The sequence below is a fragment of the Saccopteryx bilineata genome, chromosome 4 (assembly GCF_036850765.1).
Source record: "Saccopteryx bilineata isolate mSacBil1 chromosome 4, mSacBil1_pri_phased_curated, whole genome shotgun sequence".
In the NCBI taxonomy this organism is placed as follows: Eukaryota; Metazoa; Chordata; class Mammalia; order Chiroptera; family Emballonuridae; genus Saccopteryx; species Saccopteryx bilineata.
Genome location: NC_089493.1, coordinates 290,241,389 through 290,257,604, shown reverse-complemented (window position 1 = coordinate 290,257,604; position 16,216 = coordinate 290,241,389). Strand labels below are relative to the sequence as shown.

Below are 16,216 nucleotides of genomic sequence, written 5' to 3'. Positions count from 1 at the left end.
TCACCCTCTCCATCATTGGAGGAGAGAAGAAAGTGTGAAAAGGGTCGAACTCTTTCACCGGGCATCCAGGAATACTGACCACCATCTAAAACAAGCCACTCACTTCTGGGAAACACCACCTCGAAAGATGAAGGCTTCTCCCCGCACTCCCACCCAACCCCGTGGGAACTCGCCCCATTCCACTGTGCTCCCTGCCCCGAATCCATTTCTCCATGGCTCTTCCCATTCGGGCTGACTCCTGAAGGCAACAGCAACGTACTTCCCAGATGCACACCAGACCACCAGGGTGCCCCGCGAGGCGCCCTCCTGTGGGAGCCCTGCTGTGGGTGCCCCGCGAGGCGCCTTGCTGTGGGTGCCCTGCTGTGGGAGCCCCACTGTGGGAGCCCCGCTGTGGGTGCCCTGCTGTGGGCACCCCGCTGTGGGCGCCCTGCTGTGGGAGCCCTGCGGCAGCACCCCACCCTGCAGAGGAGTGAAGAGCCTCTGGCTTGGAGTCCGCCAGGTCCCCACTGGGTGTCCTTGGACAAGCTCCTGACCTTTCTGATTCTCTGTTTTCTCACGTATAAAGTGCCGGTCCTGGCTCTTTGCTACAGGTTTGTGGAAGCGCCAAAGGCATCATTGCTTTATAAAGCTCTTGACCCAGCCCTGGATGGCCCAGAGCCCTGGAGGGGCGCTTATCTACCAGACGCCAGTGCCAAGAAACCGTCTCTAGGCTTGTGGTAACTCAGATGAAAAGTTGGCCAGATTTCAGAAGATTCTGGGGAGATGGAGAAGCTTGCGAGTAAGAAATCAGATCGAAGTCGGCGCTGTGGAGAACATAAAGTGTTGACCTTTACAGGCAACCGAGAAACGCAAATGAAAAACACAGTGACGTACCATTTCGGTTACCAACGGGCAAAAACTAAAAGTCTGACGGCATCACATGTGGCTGAGGACACGCGGAATGGAAACTCTCATTCAGTTCGTGGAAATGTAAATTGATACAACTGGACTGAAAAGTAGTTTGACGCAATCTGAATTAACTTGAGCAAGCGCCTGAGCGAGACCCCGGCAATTTCACCCTTATGTCCAATACAAAAGAAAATCGGCCACGTGGGCACAGGAAGTATATGCAGAAATGTTTATAGCGGCATTGATTTTAATAATGAAAAGCTGGAAACAACCTAAATATCCATCCGCAAGAGAATGGAAAGGTAAACCGTGGTGTAATCACTCAATGTGAAAATGAGCCACAGCTCCGCACCACGAAACAAATGACTCTCACAGAGAAAATGCGAAACGGAAAAGAAGTCAGTTAGAAAAGAACGCCACCTGTGTCTCACTTAACACCATGTAAAACTGCTCATTCACATGTCCCGAAAGGATAGAGAGAAGTTCAAGGGACAATAACTGCCCAACTTCATGTAGTGTAGAGAGGGAGGACATATGATGAGGACGGGTCTTCAAGGGGTCTCAACAGTTCAGCAAAACTGAGTGAAGTGACCCTCAATGTTGACTACAGCGTGTGGCAAAAGTAGGTTTACAGTTGTGAGTACGCAAAACACAGAGTTTAGTATCGTATTATTTAACAATTACTGCATTATTTTTCCATACAAACAACTGTAAACCTACCTTTGCCCAACCCTACCTTTTTTTTTTTTTTTACCTACCCTTTTGTAGGTCCAAACTATTTCACAGCATTCTGAGTGTAAGTGAAGCTTAAGTTTGTAAAGTAGAAAGTGGAGGGGGAACTTTCACTTCTGGCCATGATGGAGTCGTCGCTGGTATCAGACTACTTCTGCTATCGAGAACAGCTACTCAGCAGGAAAAGCACTGTGAGAAGGGATGAGAGAGCAGCCCAGGCCGACAGCACTGGAGAGGCCAGAGTGTCTGGGTGAAGGATGACGCAGTGAAATTCTGTATGCAGTTTCCCCTCAAATAATTTGCCAAGTCATTGCCAATGAGTTACACAGCAAGAAACCCAGCAGAGAGCGTCTGACGCTCGGCTGAAAAGCCAGGAAGAGATTTGGGCAGTTTCACGATGCAGAGGGAGGTATTGAAGTTGCAGGCCTGGCAAGAAGGGTGGCCTATGCCTTAAAAGTAAGAAAAAAATCAGAAATAGTTTATCCTTGACAGCATCAAGGTGATCTGCCTACATGCTATACAGTCTGCGAAAAGTAAATTAAAATCTGTCTGGGAAATATTTGCATTATCCAAAACCTCTATATTTTTCATACACAATATTCAGCATTCACTTAAATTGACAAGGAAAACCAAAAAAAAAAAAAAAACAATATCAAATGACCAAAAACCAAGAGGAAAAAGGACATTGGAAATAGACACATAGATGATTCAGAAAATGACATCATCAGACAAGATTTTAAATAACTATGATTAGTATGTTCAAGAATTCCACCATAAAAGTAAAAATCTATTTAAAAGCAGAAACCCTAGAAATAAAAAATACAATTAAAATTTATAAAAACTGAACTGATAGATTTAGCAACAGATTAGAAACACAGGAAGAAAGGATTGGTGAACTGGAAAATTGAGGTTGCAGCATGCAGAAAAAATTAAAAATACAGAAAAGGGTAACGTGATGCTGGCCATTCAGATATGCCAAAGAGAAGCTATAAAGTGCTTCCTTTAAGTGAAAAGGTGGAAGTTCTAAACTTAATAAGAAAAGAAATAAAATCGTATTCTGAGGTTGCTAAGAAATACAGTAAGAATGAATATTACAGTAAAAACCTGTAATATTGTGAAGAAAGAAAAAGAAATTTACACTAGTTTTGGTGTCAAACTTCAAACTGCTAAAGTTACAGCCACAGGGCATGATAAGTGCTTAGCTAAGATAGAAAGAAAAGGATTAAACCTGGTGGAAGACATGAACAGATAATGTGTCCCGATCGACGGCAACGTGTTGCACCAGGAAGCAGTAAGACTATACAAAGATCCCTGACACAAGCGACACCAAACCATTTACTGCAATGGAAGGACAGTCACACAGATTTAGGAATAGGTTTGGCCTGTTATCATCTCACATTATCACAAAAGGAAGGGTGACTACTGCACAATAAGATATTTTGGGAGTGAGAGAGACAACACTCATACAGCTTTTATTAAATTATATTTTTTAATTGTTCTGTTTTATTATTAGTTATTGCTGTTAATCTCTTACTGTTTCTAAGTTATAAATTAAACTTTATCATAGGTATGTATATATACAAAAAACATAGTTTATATAGGGTTTGGTACTATCTGTGGTTTCAGGCATCCAAGGGAGTTCTTGACATGTATCCTGTGGATGAGGGAAGACTACTGTAATCTATTTCACCACATTTATAAAATAAAGAAGAAACTTTATATGCTAATTTAATAGGTTCAGAAAACACATTTAATACATTGTAACACCCATTCATAACTTCTAAACACTCACAAAAAACCAGAAATCTTCTTTAATCTGTTAGGGAGTGCACACACACATGCAATATACACAGCTAACACTATTTCTAATGGTCAAATATTGAACACTTTATTCCTGAGGTCAGGAAAAAGACAAAAATATCTTGCACTAGAAGTTCTAGTCAATGCAATAAGGCAAGAAAAATAAATAAATTTATAAATATTAAAACACTATAAGGATTGGAATGGTATAAGGATTGAATACCTAGAAAGTTCAGAAACTTGACAGATAAGCTATTAGAATAATAATTGTTAAGTAAATACAGTGGAAATAAGATCAATACAAAGAATCTATTGAATATCTAAAGATCAACAAAATTGATAAAACTTTAGCTAGACTAAGGATAAAGAGAGAAGACTCAAATAACTAAAATCAGAAAAGAAAGAAGAGATATTACAACAAATGCCACAGTAATAAAAAGGATTAAAAGAATTACTATGAGTAATTATGTATCAACAAACTTGATTATGTATAAAAAATGATAAAGTTCTCAAAACATGCAATCTACCAAGACTGAATTATGAAGAAATAAAAAATCTGAACAGGCATAAGCCTAGTAAAGAGATTGAATCAGTAATAAAAATTCTCTCAATAAATAAAAGCCCAAGACTAGAAGTCTTTACTGGAGAATTCTACCAAATGTTTAAAAAAGAATTAAGGCCAAACCTTTTTAAACCTTTCCAAAAAATTTGAAGAGAAGGGAACATTTCCCAATTCATTTTTTGAGGCCAGCACTGCCCTGATACCAAAGCCAGAGCAAAAAATCTCCAGACCAATATCCATGATGAATAGTGACACAAAAATCCTCAACAACATATTAGCAAACCACATTCAACAGCACATTAAAAAGGAATATACACCATGAATAAGTGGAACTTAACCTTAGGATGCAAGAGTGGTTCAACATATGAAAATACTCCAGAAAAACAGAATAAAGGACAAAAAGGACATGATTGTTTCAATAGATGCAGAAAAAGCGTTCGACAAAATTCAACATCCTTTCATGATAAAGACATTCAGCAAACTATGAATAGAATAAAATTACCTTAACATAATAAAGGCCATAAATAACAGCCCACTCTTCATCTCAATGGTAAAAAACTGAAAGCTTTTTCTCTAATATTTTATACATTAGACCTGAACATCAAACAATAAGAAATAAGGCAAGAATGCCCACCCATGCCACTTCCATTTAGCATAATACTAGTTGTCTTAGCCAAAGCAATTAGGCAAGAAAAATAAATAAAAGGCAGTCGGGTCAGAAAGAAAGAAGTAAAATTATCTTTGTTCACAGATGGCATGATCTTATATATAAATAATTCTAAAGATTCCATATAATAAACCTGTTAGACTAATAAACAAATTCAGCAAAGTATATAAAAGCTACATTCAAATATGAGCTGCATTTCTATATGTTAACAATGAACAATGCAAAAAAGAAACTAAAAAGTAATGCCGTTTACAATAGCACCAAAAATAAAATATTTAGAAGTAAACTTAACCAAGGAGGTGAAAGACTGGTTCACTTAAAACTACAAAAAGAACAGCTGAAAGAAATTAAAGGAGACACAAAAAAATGGAAAAAATATTTCATGTTTGTGAATTGGAATACTTAATATTTTTTAATGTCTAAAGCAAATATACAGCGTCGGCCTAGCGTGCGGAGGACCCGGGTTCGATTCCCGGCCAGGGCACACAGGAGAAGCGCCCATTTGCTTCTCCACCCCTCCGCCGCACCTTCCTCTCTGTCTCTCTCTTCCCCTCCCACAGCCAAGGCTCCATTGGAGCAGAGATGGCCCGGGCGCTGGGCATGGCTCTGTGGCCTCTGCCTCAGGCGCTAGAGTGGCTCTGGTCGCAACATGGCGACGCCCAGGATGGGCAGAGCATCGCCCCCTGGGGGGCAGAGCACCGCCCCTGGTGGGCGTGCCGGGTGGATCCCGGTCGGGCGCATGCGGGAGTCTGTCTGACTGTCTCTCCCTGTTTCTAGCTTCAGAAAAATGAAAAAATAAAATAAAATAAAATAAAGCAAATATACAGATTCAACACAATCTCTTGTCAAAACTCCAAGGGCATTATTTGCAGAAATAGAAAAAAAAAATCCTAAAATTCATATGGAATCTCAGAGGGCCCCAAATAACCAAAACAATCTTGAGAGAGAAGAATGAAGATGAAGGGCTCACACTCCTGATTTGAAAACATATTACCCAGCTATAGTAGTCAAGGTAGGTCTTGGCACAAAGAGAAACAGAGTAGATGTTGAGACCAATGGAACACAACAGACAGCCCAGAAATAAACTTTGTGTACAGGATCAAAGGACCTTTGACAAGGTCCTTTGATGTCAAGGCTACACAATGGGGAGAAGAGACTCTGTCTTAACAGATGGTGTTGGGTAAACTAAATATCCACATGGAAAAGAATGAAGATAGACTCTTATCTTCCATCATATACAAAATTAACTCAAAACGGATTAAAAACCTAAATGTAAGACCTGAAACTATAAAACTCCTAGAAAAAAAAAAAGGGGGACAAACGTCATGACATTGGGCCGGGGAATGATTTCTTGGATACGACACCGAAAGCACAAGCGACAAAGCAAACGCAGGCAAATAGGACCACATCAAACTAAAAGCTCTGAGCAGCAGAGGACACAGTCAACACACACAGTGACGGTGAGACCAACAGAATGATAGGAAACATTTGCAAACCTGATACTGCACATATTCAGAACCTTGAAACCTTCTATAACTCAGTGACAAACAAAATCAAAAGCCCAGTGTAAACAATGGCCAAGGACTTGAATAGGTATTTCTCCAGCGACAATACACAAATGGCCAACAGGTTATATGACAAGGTGCTCAGCGTCACTAACCACCAGGGAATGCAAGTCAAAACCACAAAGAGTTGCTACTTCACACCTGCTAAAGAGGATCACTGTGCTGGTGAGGATGTGGAAAAACCAAGATCCCTCGCACCCTGTTGGTAGAATTGTAAAATGGTATAAATGCTACAGAAAACCATATGGGGTTTTCTTTTTTAAAAAATTAAAAATAGGACTACCATGTAAACCAGCAATCTCATTTCTGGATACATAACCAAAAGAATTGAAAATAAGATCTCAAAGAGATATTTGCAACCCGTGTTCCCTGCAACATTATTCACAATAGTCGAGGTGCAGAAGCAAGCCGAATTCATCAACCGGTGAATCGATAAAGAAGATGTGATACAGACATACAATGGACGACTATTTAGCCTTAAAAAGGAAGAAACTTCTGCCAGATGCTATAACAGGAATGATTCTTGAGGACATTGTGCTAAGTGAAAGACAAGTACTGCGTGCCACTGATGTGACATATCTAATCCAACTCATAGAAATAGGAAGGAGAATGAGGGTTGCCAGGGACTGAAGGGAAGGGGCATAATGGGGAGTTGTTGTTCAGCGGGTATAGCTTCAGTCATGCGTGATGGAAAAGTTTTAGAGTTCAGTTGTACAACGCTGTGCATCTAGTCAATACTGTCCTGTTTGTGTTATGCACTTAAAAACTGTTAAGACGGTAAACAATATTGACTGGTTTATGAAGTCCAGGGCTAGAAATCCTGCTTTGCATTACAACACCCTTTGTCACGGGATTAGCAGATGAAGAGCTCTACAAACATTACAAAAGTAAAGGTAGAAAGTCCCCAACCTGGTTCATTGAAGTGGGCTGGGGTTTGTGGCTATTTCTTCCTACATCTAGAACTCCAGCTTGAAAAGATGTGTTAACAAAGTTAACACAGTGTAAAAAAAAAAAAAAAGTCTACTGTATTTCTGCACACTAAGAACAAACATAAAATTTTTGAAGTTATTGCATATTGTTTACATTTGCATAATTCTAATGAAAGATGCACAAGATCGCTATACAGAAACCTAGAAGATATTTGTAAGATACTTTCTCAAAATATAGATACATGGAGGAATGTATTATGCTCATGGGTTGGAAGTTTTGATACAGTCGGCCCTCTGTATCTGTCAATCCCACATCTGTGGGGCTTCCAACTGTGAATTCAGCCAACCGCGAATCAGAACTATATTTTTTAATTCCAGAAAGTTTCAAAAAGCAAAGCATGAAATTCAACACTATGCTGAATCCACCTGACTGAAGTGAGGGGGAAGCAGACCCAGCTGTCACCTCTGTGCAAATACTGGTTACATGCAAACACTGTATCATTTTCTGTAAGGGACTTGAGCATCCCTGGATTTTGGTATCCATGGGAGATACTGGGACCAATCCTCTCTGTTTATCCAAGAATGACAGTATTTTAAAAACATCAATTCTCCCCAGATTGAACTAAAGTTTCAATGTAAAGATTCAAAAAAAAACAAAACTCCCGGCAGGATTTTCTTTGGTGGAAATTGACAAGCTAGTTCTGCAATGTACATAGAAATGCAAAGAACCAAGAGCAGTTTAGACAATCTTGAAGAGAGATATGGCATTGTTGCAAGAAAAAACAAATAAGCCGATGAAAAAAGACGAAAGTCCAGAAATAGGCTGGTCCGAAGGTAGTGAGTTATCTCAATTGATTGTTCACAGTCAGTTACAGAAATAGACTCACATATCTAACCGCTTAACTTTCAACAAAAGCACCACTGCAAAGCCATGGGGAAAGCGTGACCCTAGAAAATGAGGGTAGATTAATTGGATATTCATATGAAAAAAATAAATCTTGAACCCCCTATTTCACACCATACATACAAGTGAATTACAGCTAGATGGTGGACCTATAACAAAGGTAAAGCAATAAAACATCCTGAAGAAAACATAGGTTATTATTTTCATGACCTTCAGGCATGCAGTACTCTTAAACAGCACACACAAAGCTCTTGCCATAAAGAAAAAGACTGATAAATTAAACTTCATTAAAATTAAGAACTTATCTCCATCTAAAGATTTCATTAAGAGAATGAAAAACAACAACAACAACAAAAAAACAAAAACCTGAGCCTGACCAGGCAGTGGCACAGTGGATAGAGCGTCAGACTGGGATGCAGAGGACCCAGGTTTGAGACCCCGAGGTCGCCAGCTTGAGCGCGGGCTCATCTGGCTTGAGCAAAAAGCTCACCAGCTTGGACCCAAGGTCAATAGCTTGAGCAAGGGGTTATTTGGTCTGCTATAGCCCCCCCCCAATCAGGGCACATATGAGAGGGCAATCGATGAACAACTAAGGTGTTGCAATGAAAAACTGATGATTGATGCTCCTCATCTCTCTCTGTTCCTGTCTGTCTGTCCCTATCTATCCCTCTCTCTGACTCTCTGTCTCTGTAAAAAAAAAAACTGAAATGGGAGATTATATCTATACTATATCTATATCTCCCTATCTAGTATATAATTTTATATAATCATATACCATTTTTTTATATAATGTATAATTATTATACATCATATAATGTATATATTATATACATACATATACACATAAATCTATCTGTACCCAGAATATATAAATAACTTCTACAAAACAATAATAAATAACACAGAACTTAATTTTTTCAAAAACAGACGAAAAAGCTTAAACAGACATTTATAAAAGAAGAAATCCAAATGGCCAATATGCATATTAAAAGGTGTTCAAAACCATATTCATCAAGGAGATACAAATTTACATCCCAGTATGATACAACTGCACATCAACCCAGAATGGCTGTGAAAAGGGCAGGCTATTCCAGGTGCTTGTAAGGATCTGGAGTAACCGGAACTCTCGATCTCGCCACCGTTTTCTGGTAGAAGTGCAAACTGGCACGACCCTTTGGGAAACTTCTGTTGCACAGGAGACCCAACAAGTCCGTGTCTAGCTTCTGCACCAAAGAGAAATGCGTAGATAGGCACACAAGCAGACATGTGCCAGTGTGTTCACAGCAGCACTGTTGACAACCTCCCCGAACTGGAAAGAACCCAACTTCTCGGTGTCTCTGCACCTTCTTTCCCTCCCTGCTGCTGATTCAGGAATGGCATCCATTTAGTTCCTCAAGTCAGCCGTCATCTCCAGTGTAATTCAGGTGGGGATGGGCGTTGAAAGTGAAAGGTGAGGGGTGTGGTAAAGCACAAGGACCTGTTTCCCATAGGGATCAAGAAGAAAGAGGGTAGATGAAGAGGGACTCCCCAGAAGGGCCAGAAGCAAAAGCCAGCAGGTCACCAGAAGGGGAAGTGTTAAAACTGAGGGACTTCCCAAAAGGGAACACAGAAGAAAAGGCTCCTAGTTCATCCCTGATCTTCAAGGACTTCTGCCCGCCTTCCCGCCTGCCTGCCGCCTGACCTCCCTGCTTCTGGCCCTCGCAGCCCTGCCTCATCCCACAGCCCCATTCTGTGGTTTCTCACTGCCCTGCAGAGAAGATCCCAAATTCCTCAGCCTGGCATTCAGGCAATGTCGGGCTCTAACCCCCAACCTGCCCTCCGCCCCTCTCCCCAGTGTTCATCCCGGACTCCAGGGGCACCAGCTCCACCCACGGACTCCAGGGGCACCAGCTCCACCCGCGTGCCTGTACAACTGGCTGCCATGCCTCTGCCCGTGCCTTTCAGCCACCAGAACGCTCCGCCCGCCCGGGCTGACTGGCAGCCTCCTATTCAGCCTTCCAGGTCCAGTTCAGATGCTATCTCCTCTGTAACTCTTTGACTTCTCCAGAGAGCATGAGTCATTCCTTCCGCTGGGCTCCATCCCTCCACCAGAGCACACTGTTCATGATGCTTTTAGTGACCTTTGGAGCAACATCCAGGCAGGGGACCATGTGTCTCTTGGTTTCTGCTGAATCCTCAGTGGCTGATGGGTGCTCGAAACATTTGCTCCGTGGGTGACTGAACGGAAGAGTGTGCGTTCTATCATAATGGATTTCGAAGCTTCACCTCCATGTTCAAGCCTATGTAGACCACACTCCAAAGTTAAATCGTATTCTTTCGGACCCCTCTCTCTTAAATCCAACGCATTGAGGATCTTTGCGTACTTGAGAAGGATAAAAGCGCCCATGCTTCAACTTTTTCCCCCCACCTCAGAGTCTTTGCACATGCCATTCCCTCTGCCTAGAATGCTTTTCCTTGTGCTTCTTTGCTTTCTCATCCTCGGATTTCAACTACAGTGTTGCCTTCCCAAAGAGGCAACCTACCCCTCCTGAAATGGGTCTCTCCCTGCCATGCTCTGTGCCACACTCATCCCTTTGTCTTCACAACTGTAATAATAGGATTGGTTTAGTAAATGGCCCTGTTTTGTGTTTATGACCTAGCTCTCTCCTGGAGTATAAGCTCCCAGGAGAAATGTACCGGTGTTGTTCACCACAGCATCCCCAGTGCAAAGAACCGGGCTTGGAACACAGTAGGTGGTGAAGAAGAATGAGGAATGAATGAACGAATGAATGAATGAGGCTAAGAGTTGCTGTGCCCAGTCATACACGGAGTAACCCTGAGGCAGCCCCCTGACCGGTCTCGGTTTCCCCATTAACTTCATCACAGTCCCCAGGAACTTCCCCCACCTTGGGCAACACCTTCGGTTCCCAGGGTCTGAGTGATCACGACTGCTGTTAGTTAGTAACAAGGAGCTTTCAGAGAGGCATGGTGGCTTGCCCAGGGTCAAGCAGCTAGTTCTTACCTACAAAGAGCTTTCGGGCTGGGTAAGAAGCAGACTGGTGGCTCTGGAACAGAAAGGAGCCTCCACCCCTAACTCACAGAGGGACCTTGGGCACATCTCCTCCTTTCTCTGAGCCTCGGTTTTCCTCATCTGTAGAATGGAGGCAGTGCCCTGTGCCCTGGTCTGGCTGAGGGAGTGTGAGGCAGGTTCTGGGCACACTGCAGGTGTGTGGGTAATGATAGCTGCTTTTTACCCTTTTTTTTTTTTTTTTTTTGCCAGTGATGTGGGGTGAGTCGTGGGTGTCTATTAGCAGGTATGCCAAGACACTGGTGTTAGGCAGTGGTAGTCAACCTGGTTCCTACCGCCCACTAGGGGGCATTCTAGCTTTCATGGTGGGCAGTAGCGGAGCAACCAAAGTATAAATAAAAAGATAGATTTAACTATAGTAAGTTGTTTTATAAAGATTTATTCTGCCAAACTTAGCAAAAATCCGACATAAAGTACTTGGTAAGTAATTATTATTATATGCTTTAACTTGCTGTAACTCTGCTTTATAAATTTTATAAAGTAAAGTTACTTTCCTACTTTATAAACCACCATTACTGTGGATCCGGTGGGCGGTTAGAACATTTTACTACTAACAGAGATACAACAGTGGGCGGCAGGTATAAAAAGGTCGACTACCCCTGTGTTAGAGCTTAGTCAGTAGGCACTGAACATGAGAGGCAGGGCCTGTCTCTTCTCAGTATGTACAACCTCTGAGCCTGTGGAACCTCCCAGTTCTCTCTCCTCCAGCCCAGCCATGAATCCCTGTCCATGAAGCCTATTCTCACCTGAACAGCCTTTCCCTGGAACCTCCAGCCCGCGCAGCCTCTCCTAGCTTAGAAGCCTGGCTCCGCTCTCAGCAACCCTTCCCTACCTGCACAGTCTCTTTCTGCCCTGCAACCTCCACCATGCTGGGCCGCCCGTCTGACATGGCGCCCTTGCCCAGGCTGTGCCACCTCTCACTCCAGCCCCATTTCCTCCCCCAGACCAGGAGGGGCTCGTTGAAAGGCAGAGAAAAAAAAAAATGCTTTGAACCACAACTGCTTGAGGCCACAAGGTGGGAGGACTGGGGCAGGCGTGGCACCTGCCTCTATCCCTTCCTCGCCCTGCAGCCCTCCACCAGCCAGACCTGGCCTGGCCTTGGCCAGTGTAGCCTGAGGGTTACTGATCTGTACTGGAGAAAGTTTGCAGGTCTAGTCCCAGTCTATCCCATCAGGCCTCTGGCAGATGAGAAAATAGAAGCCCAGAGAGGTCCAGAGCCTTGCCCATGGTTGCACAGCAAGGAAGGACCAGGGTCTGAGCAGGGACCCGCGCTGGTATACTTGCACCACCTCCTTGGGGAGGATTTTCATAACCAGACCCCCCCTGGGGGCCGTGGGGACCAGCAGCCTGGGCTCCTGCTGCAGGTGTTCTGGCCATTCTGGGGCCCTCAGTGGGGCCTCTGCCCACACCCCGGGGAAGTTAATATTCTCAGGTCATTTCAGAATTTCCAAGTTTACTCACAGCTCTCATTTGAGCTGTCATAAAAAGTCCCTTTGGCTGGGTGCCAGGCTGAGGGGTGGGGGGTGGCACCTGTGAGTCTGAGGGTGGCGGTGAGGCTCCCCCGCCCCCATCCCTCGGGTTTGGAGGGCACTGGAGGGCAGGGAAGGGAGAAGCACGTGAGGAAGGATGTGTCTGTTCCCCTGTCTTCGCAGCTTTCTTCCCTCCACTTGTAAATGACTTCCCAGAAAACCCTACCCCCCTCTGAGCCTCAGTTTCCCCATCTGTGAAAGTGGGGAGTAGAATCATCATAAGAGCTATCATTTATTGAGGGTTTGGCACATGCCAGAAGCTATGCGGGTGTCCTAGCTGATTATTGCCCATAATATTGAAAGTAAAACATCACAGCTCCTCGTCCTTGTGAGCCACTGCTGTGCTCTCTTCGCCTCATTGTTGCACTGGCTCTGTCTGTCTGTGTGCACTGCATCCCCAGGGCCCAGGACAGGGCCTGGCGCACAGTAGGTGCTCAGTAAATACATGTGAAACAAAACCTCACAACAAGCCCGACCGGCGTTTTTATTTCCATGTAACAGGTGAGGACACTGAGGTTCAGAGAGGTTAGTGGCTTACTCAAGGTCACACAGGTACTATTGATGGAGCTGGGACTCAACCCCAAGCCGGGATGATTCCAAATCAATGCTGGTCAGCCAGATCCAGCGCCCCCACCTGGCCATGAAGGCATGGTGGAAGGAAGGATCCACTTCCTTCCTTTTATTCATATATTTTTTATCAGAAGCCAGGAAGTTTGTGATGCTGCAGAGAAGTTGGTGCCCCCCAAACTTCTGGTGCCCTGCTTTCCTCTTTCCACTTTCTCTTGAACTGGCTTCTCCTTTCAATCTGCCCCCACCCACTGCCCACAGCCTCTAGGACCTCCAGCCCCGCCCCTCTGGGGAGGTGCGAGCCTGCATGCAGCTCAGCTGGGGGCTCTCAGCCCTTTCCCGCCCCGGATCTTGACCACCTCCTAACATAAGGGCTCCTAGCTTTCTCCACTGAGGGGTTGTAAGGATGCCAGGTGTGCGGTGGGCAGTACCAGAGCTTCTGCTGAGCCCACCACAGGGAGCAGGTGATCAGGGCCGCCCCTCCGGGTCTGCCTAGCCCTCTAGATCCAATCCCCGCCCTCAGGAGGGGCCCCAGGACTGAGAGTCTTACATCCCTGCTATGCTGTCCAGCAGGCTGTGGGCTTGCTGCGGGCCCCACCCCAGACCCCAGCTCTGCATCTCACAGTCACCGCTGACCTGGAGCAAGGTTCCCCCACGGAGCCACAGCCTCCTCTGTGACGCGGGCTGAGCGAGACAAGCAGCCTCACCTGGCGTCGCGAGGATTTTGGAAGAGCCTCCGGCTCCTGCCGCACACTGAGCTCCGGGGCTGGGCGGACCGGACCCAGGGGCTGAGGGAGGCGGAGCGCGGGCTCCCGAGTGTGGCCCCGCACCGGCTACCACTCCGGGAGAGCAGCCCTTCTCCTCCCTGAACCCCAGGCTCCTCAAAGCGATGCAAACTCCCTTCCTGGGACGACCTCCAGCCGGCAGCTTTCATACTCTTATGACTCCGAATCCTCACAACCAGCCCCACGAGGATGGGCATGCCTTGCCCCCCTATTCCCCGACGAGAAAGCTGAGGCTTTATGTAAATGGAAGAGGCACAGAGACTTGCCCAAGCTTGCCCAGCTGGGGAGGCGCGTGGCTGTTTTGCACCCGCCAGGTTTTCCCCTCGCTCCACCATGTGCTTCTAAAACCCCGCGCTCCCCCCGGGGACGCAGCTGTCCTCCCCAGAGCATCCCCGACTTCGTCACAGCCCCTGCCCGGGGTCATCTGCTGCCGTTCCTTCCACAGGTCCTAAGCTCCCACGCCAGGCCCCTCCGGACCCAACTCCTCCGCCCTGGAAGGCGTCTGCCTGCTCCTTCCCTCCCGGCATCTGTTTCAGAGTCAGAAATCAACCCGTCCATCACGGCTCGGCCTCTGCCCCCCAGCCCCCTCCCACACTCGCACTGGGAACCAGTTTGCCTCTCACCGTCCGCTGGTCCCCTGAGCTTTCCCCTTTCCTGGGAAAGGTGAGGAGACAGCGTGTGGAGGGCAGGACCAGCCCTGTCACCTGCTTCCCCTGCTAGGGACTGGTGCAGTCACCTTGGGAGAATCACTTTACCTCTCTGAACCTCAGCTTTTTATCTGTGAAATGGGCACACAAACTTATTTTAAAAGATTAGATCAAATAAAGGAGATAAAACACAGAAGCTGGCACAAAGTTGGTGCCCTTCCATCCACCCCCAAAGTGGGCCCCCAAGCAGCGCCACACTGTCACACCCGTGTCCACCCCTGCCCGGCTCAGCTGCCTGGAACCACAGGGACCGTTGGGTCAGGTGCCGTCTGGATCCAGCTTTCCCTCCCCAGCCCCTTTGCCTTTTGGAGGATGGCTTTCCAGACAGTTCACGGGGTCATCTCAGCCATGCCCCCGCCCCCAGGCCCGCGGACCTCCAGCAGACCAGCACAAAGGCCCTCTGGTCACCCTGAGTGGCACTGAACAAGAGACTCCAGCCCAACGCTGCTGGCCTGACTCACTGTCCCCAGCTGCGAGGAAGACACAGGACCCTTCTGCACCCTTCCAATGCAGGCAGGAGCTGGGTCCTCCTGGAAAGAGAAGGTGCCCTGGTCCCCACGGAGAATGACGCTGGAGTTGAGTTACCTGCTAGTCCAGCTTCTCCCTCAGAAATCCATTCCATGTGTTGGGGGCAATCCAGGTGGGCTCCGGGGGGGTGGCAGCTGGGCTCCAGTGGAAGAGGAGGGTTTGAGAGGACAGGCAGGGGTCTGGGATGGGAATCCACAGCCTGCCCCGAGTCACCAACCTGACAGGCATATGACCTGTCACCTGGACAGCTGGAAGCTAGGCTCTGGGCAGGCAGACCATGCAATGGTCAGTCACATCCCGAAGTGGTCACACATGGACAGAAGGTAGTCGTTGTGGGACAGGGACCCATCAGCTGCATGAGGGATGGACAGACAGCAGGCAAGGGCTGGTCAGGCAGGCAGACAGACAGGAGAAGTCAGGTGGCCAGCCAGACAGACACACCGAGAGACCCACAGCCAGGCAGACAGGCAGGAGGGAGACAGAGAGTCAGGCAGGCCCTCGGGGACACTCAGGGAGGAGCAGGCAGACATCTGAACCAGAAGCCCATCAGTTCTTCGGTAGAGAGACACCAGTGGGTCTGTCGGACACAGCGACTGCCATCCCTGCCCCAGAGTGTGTGCAGGGTGGGGAGGAAGAGGAGGATGTGGTGAGAGCTTCCACCGGCCCCGCCCACAGAGCCTGGGCTCCTCCCCAGAGTGAGAAAGAGGTAGGAGGGGGCCACCGCTCCCCAAAGGTCACCTGCTAGGAACACATTTGAGGCTAACAGGGTGACGTCTGCCTGAAGGTCATGACCCATAAGGCAGGCAGGGCAGACGTAAGCCACTGCTTCTCACAGATGTGGAAACTGAGGCTCAGAGGGGCGCAGGGAGGCTGTAACTGGACCGGGTGGTCCTGAGAGTCCAGGTCTCAGCTCAGGGAGAAGACTGAGAGCCCAGGTCCCATGGAGAGGCCGTGGCAGGGACCCCTTCCGGCGTCTGCAGTCTGGG

The 16,216-nt window shown here is 46.7% G+C and overlaps 1 protein-coding gene across 2 annotated transcripts in view; it reads right to left on the bottom strand.

Annotated features, from left to right (window-relative positions):
* The window catches only part of IL21R (interleukin 21 receptor), a 35,007-nt gene extending 19,165 nt beyond the window's left edge, over positions 1 to 15,842 (bottom strand). The window contains exon 1 of one of the 2 annotated variants that reach the window (XM_066275489.1): positions 15,288 to 15,842. The gene's annotated coding sequence lies outside the window, so the exon portion shown is untranslated. Of the gene's footprint in view, positions 1 to 13,917; positions 14,073 to 15,287 lie in introns of those variants that run through there. The other variant, XM_066275491.1, reaches the window with a different exon arrangement.
* Between the last annotated feature and the right edge of the window lie 374 nt (positions 15,843 to 16,216).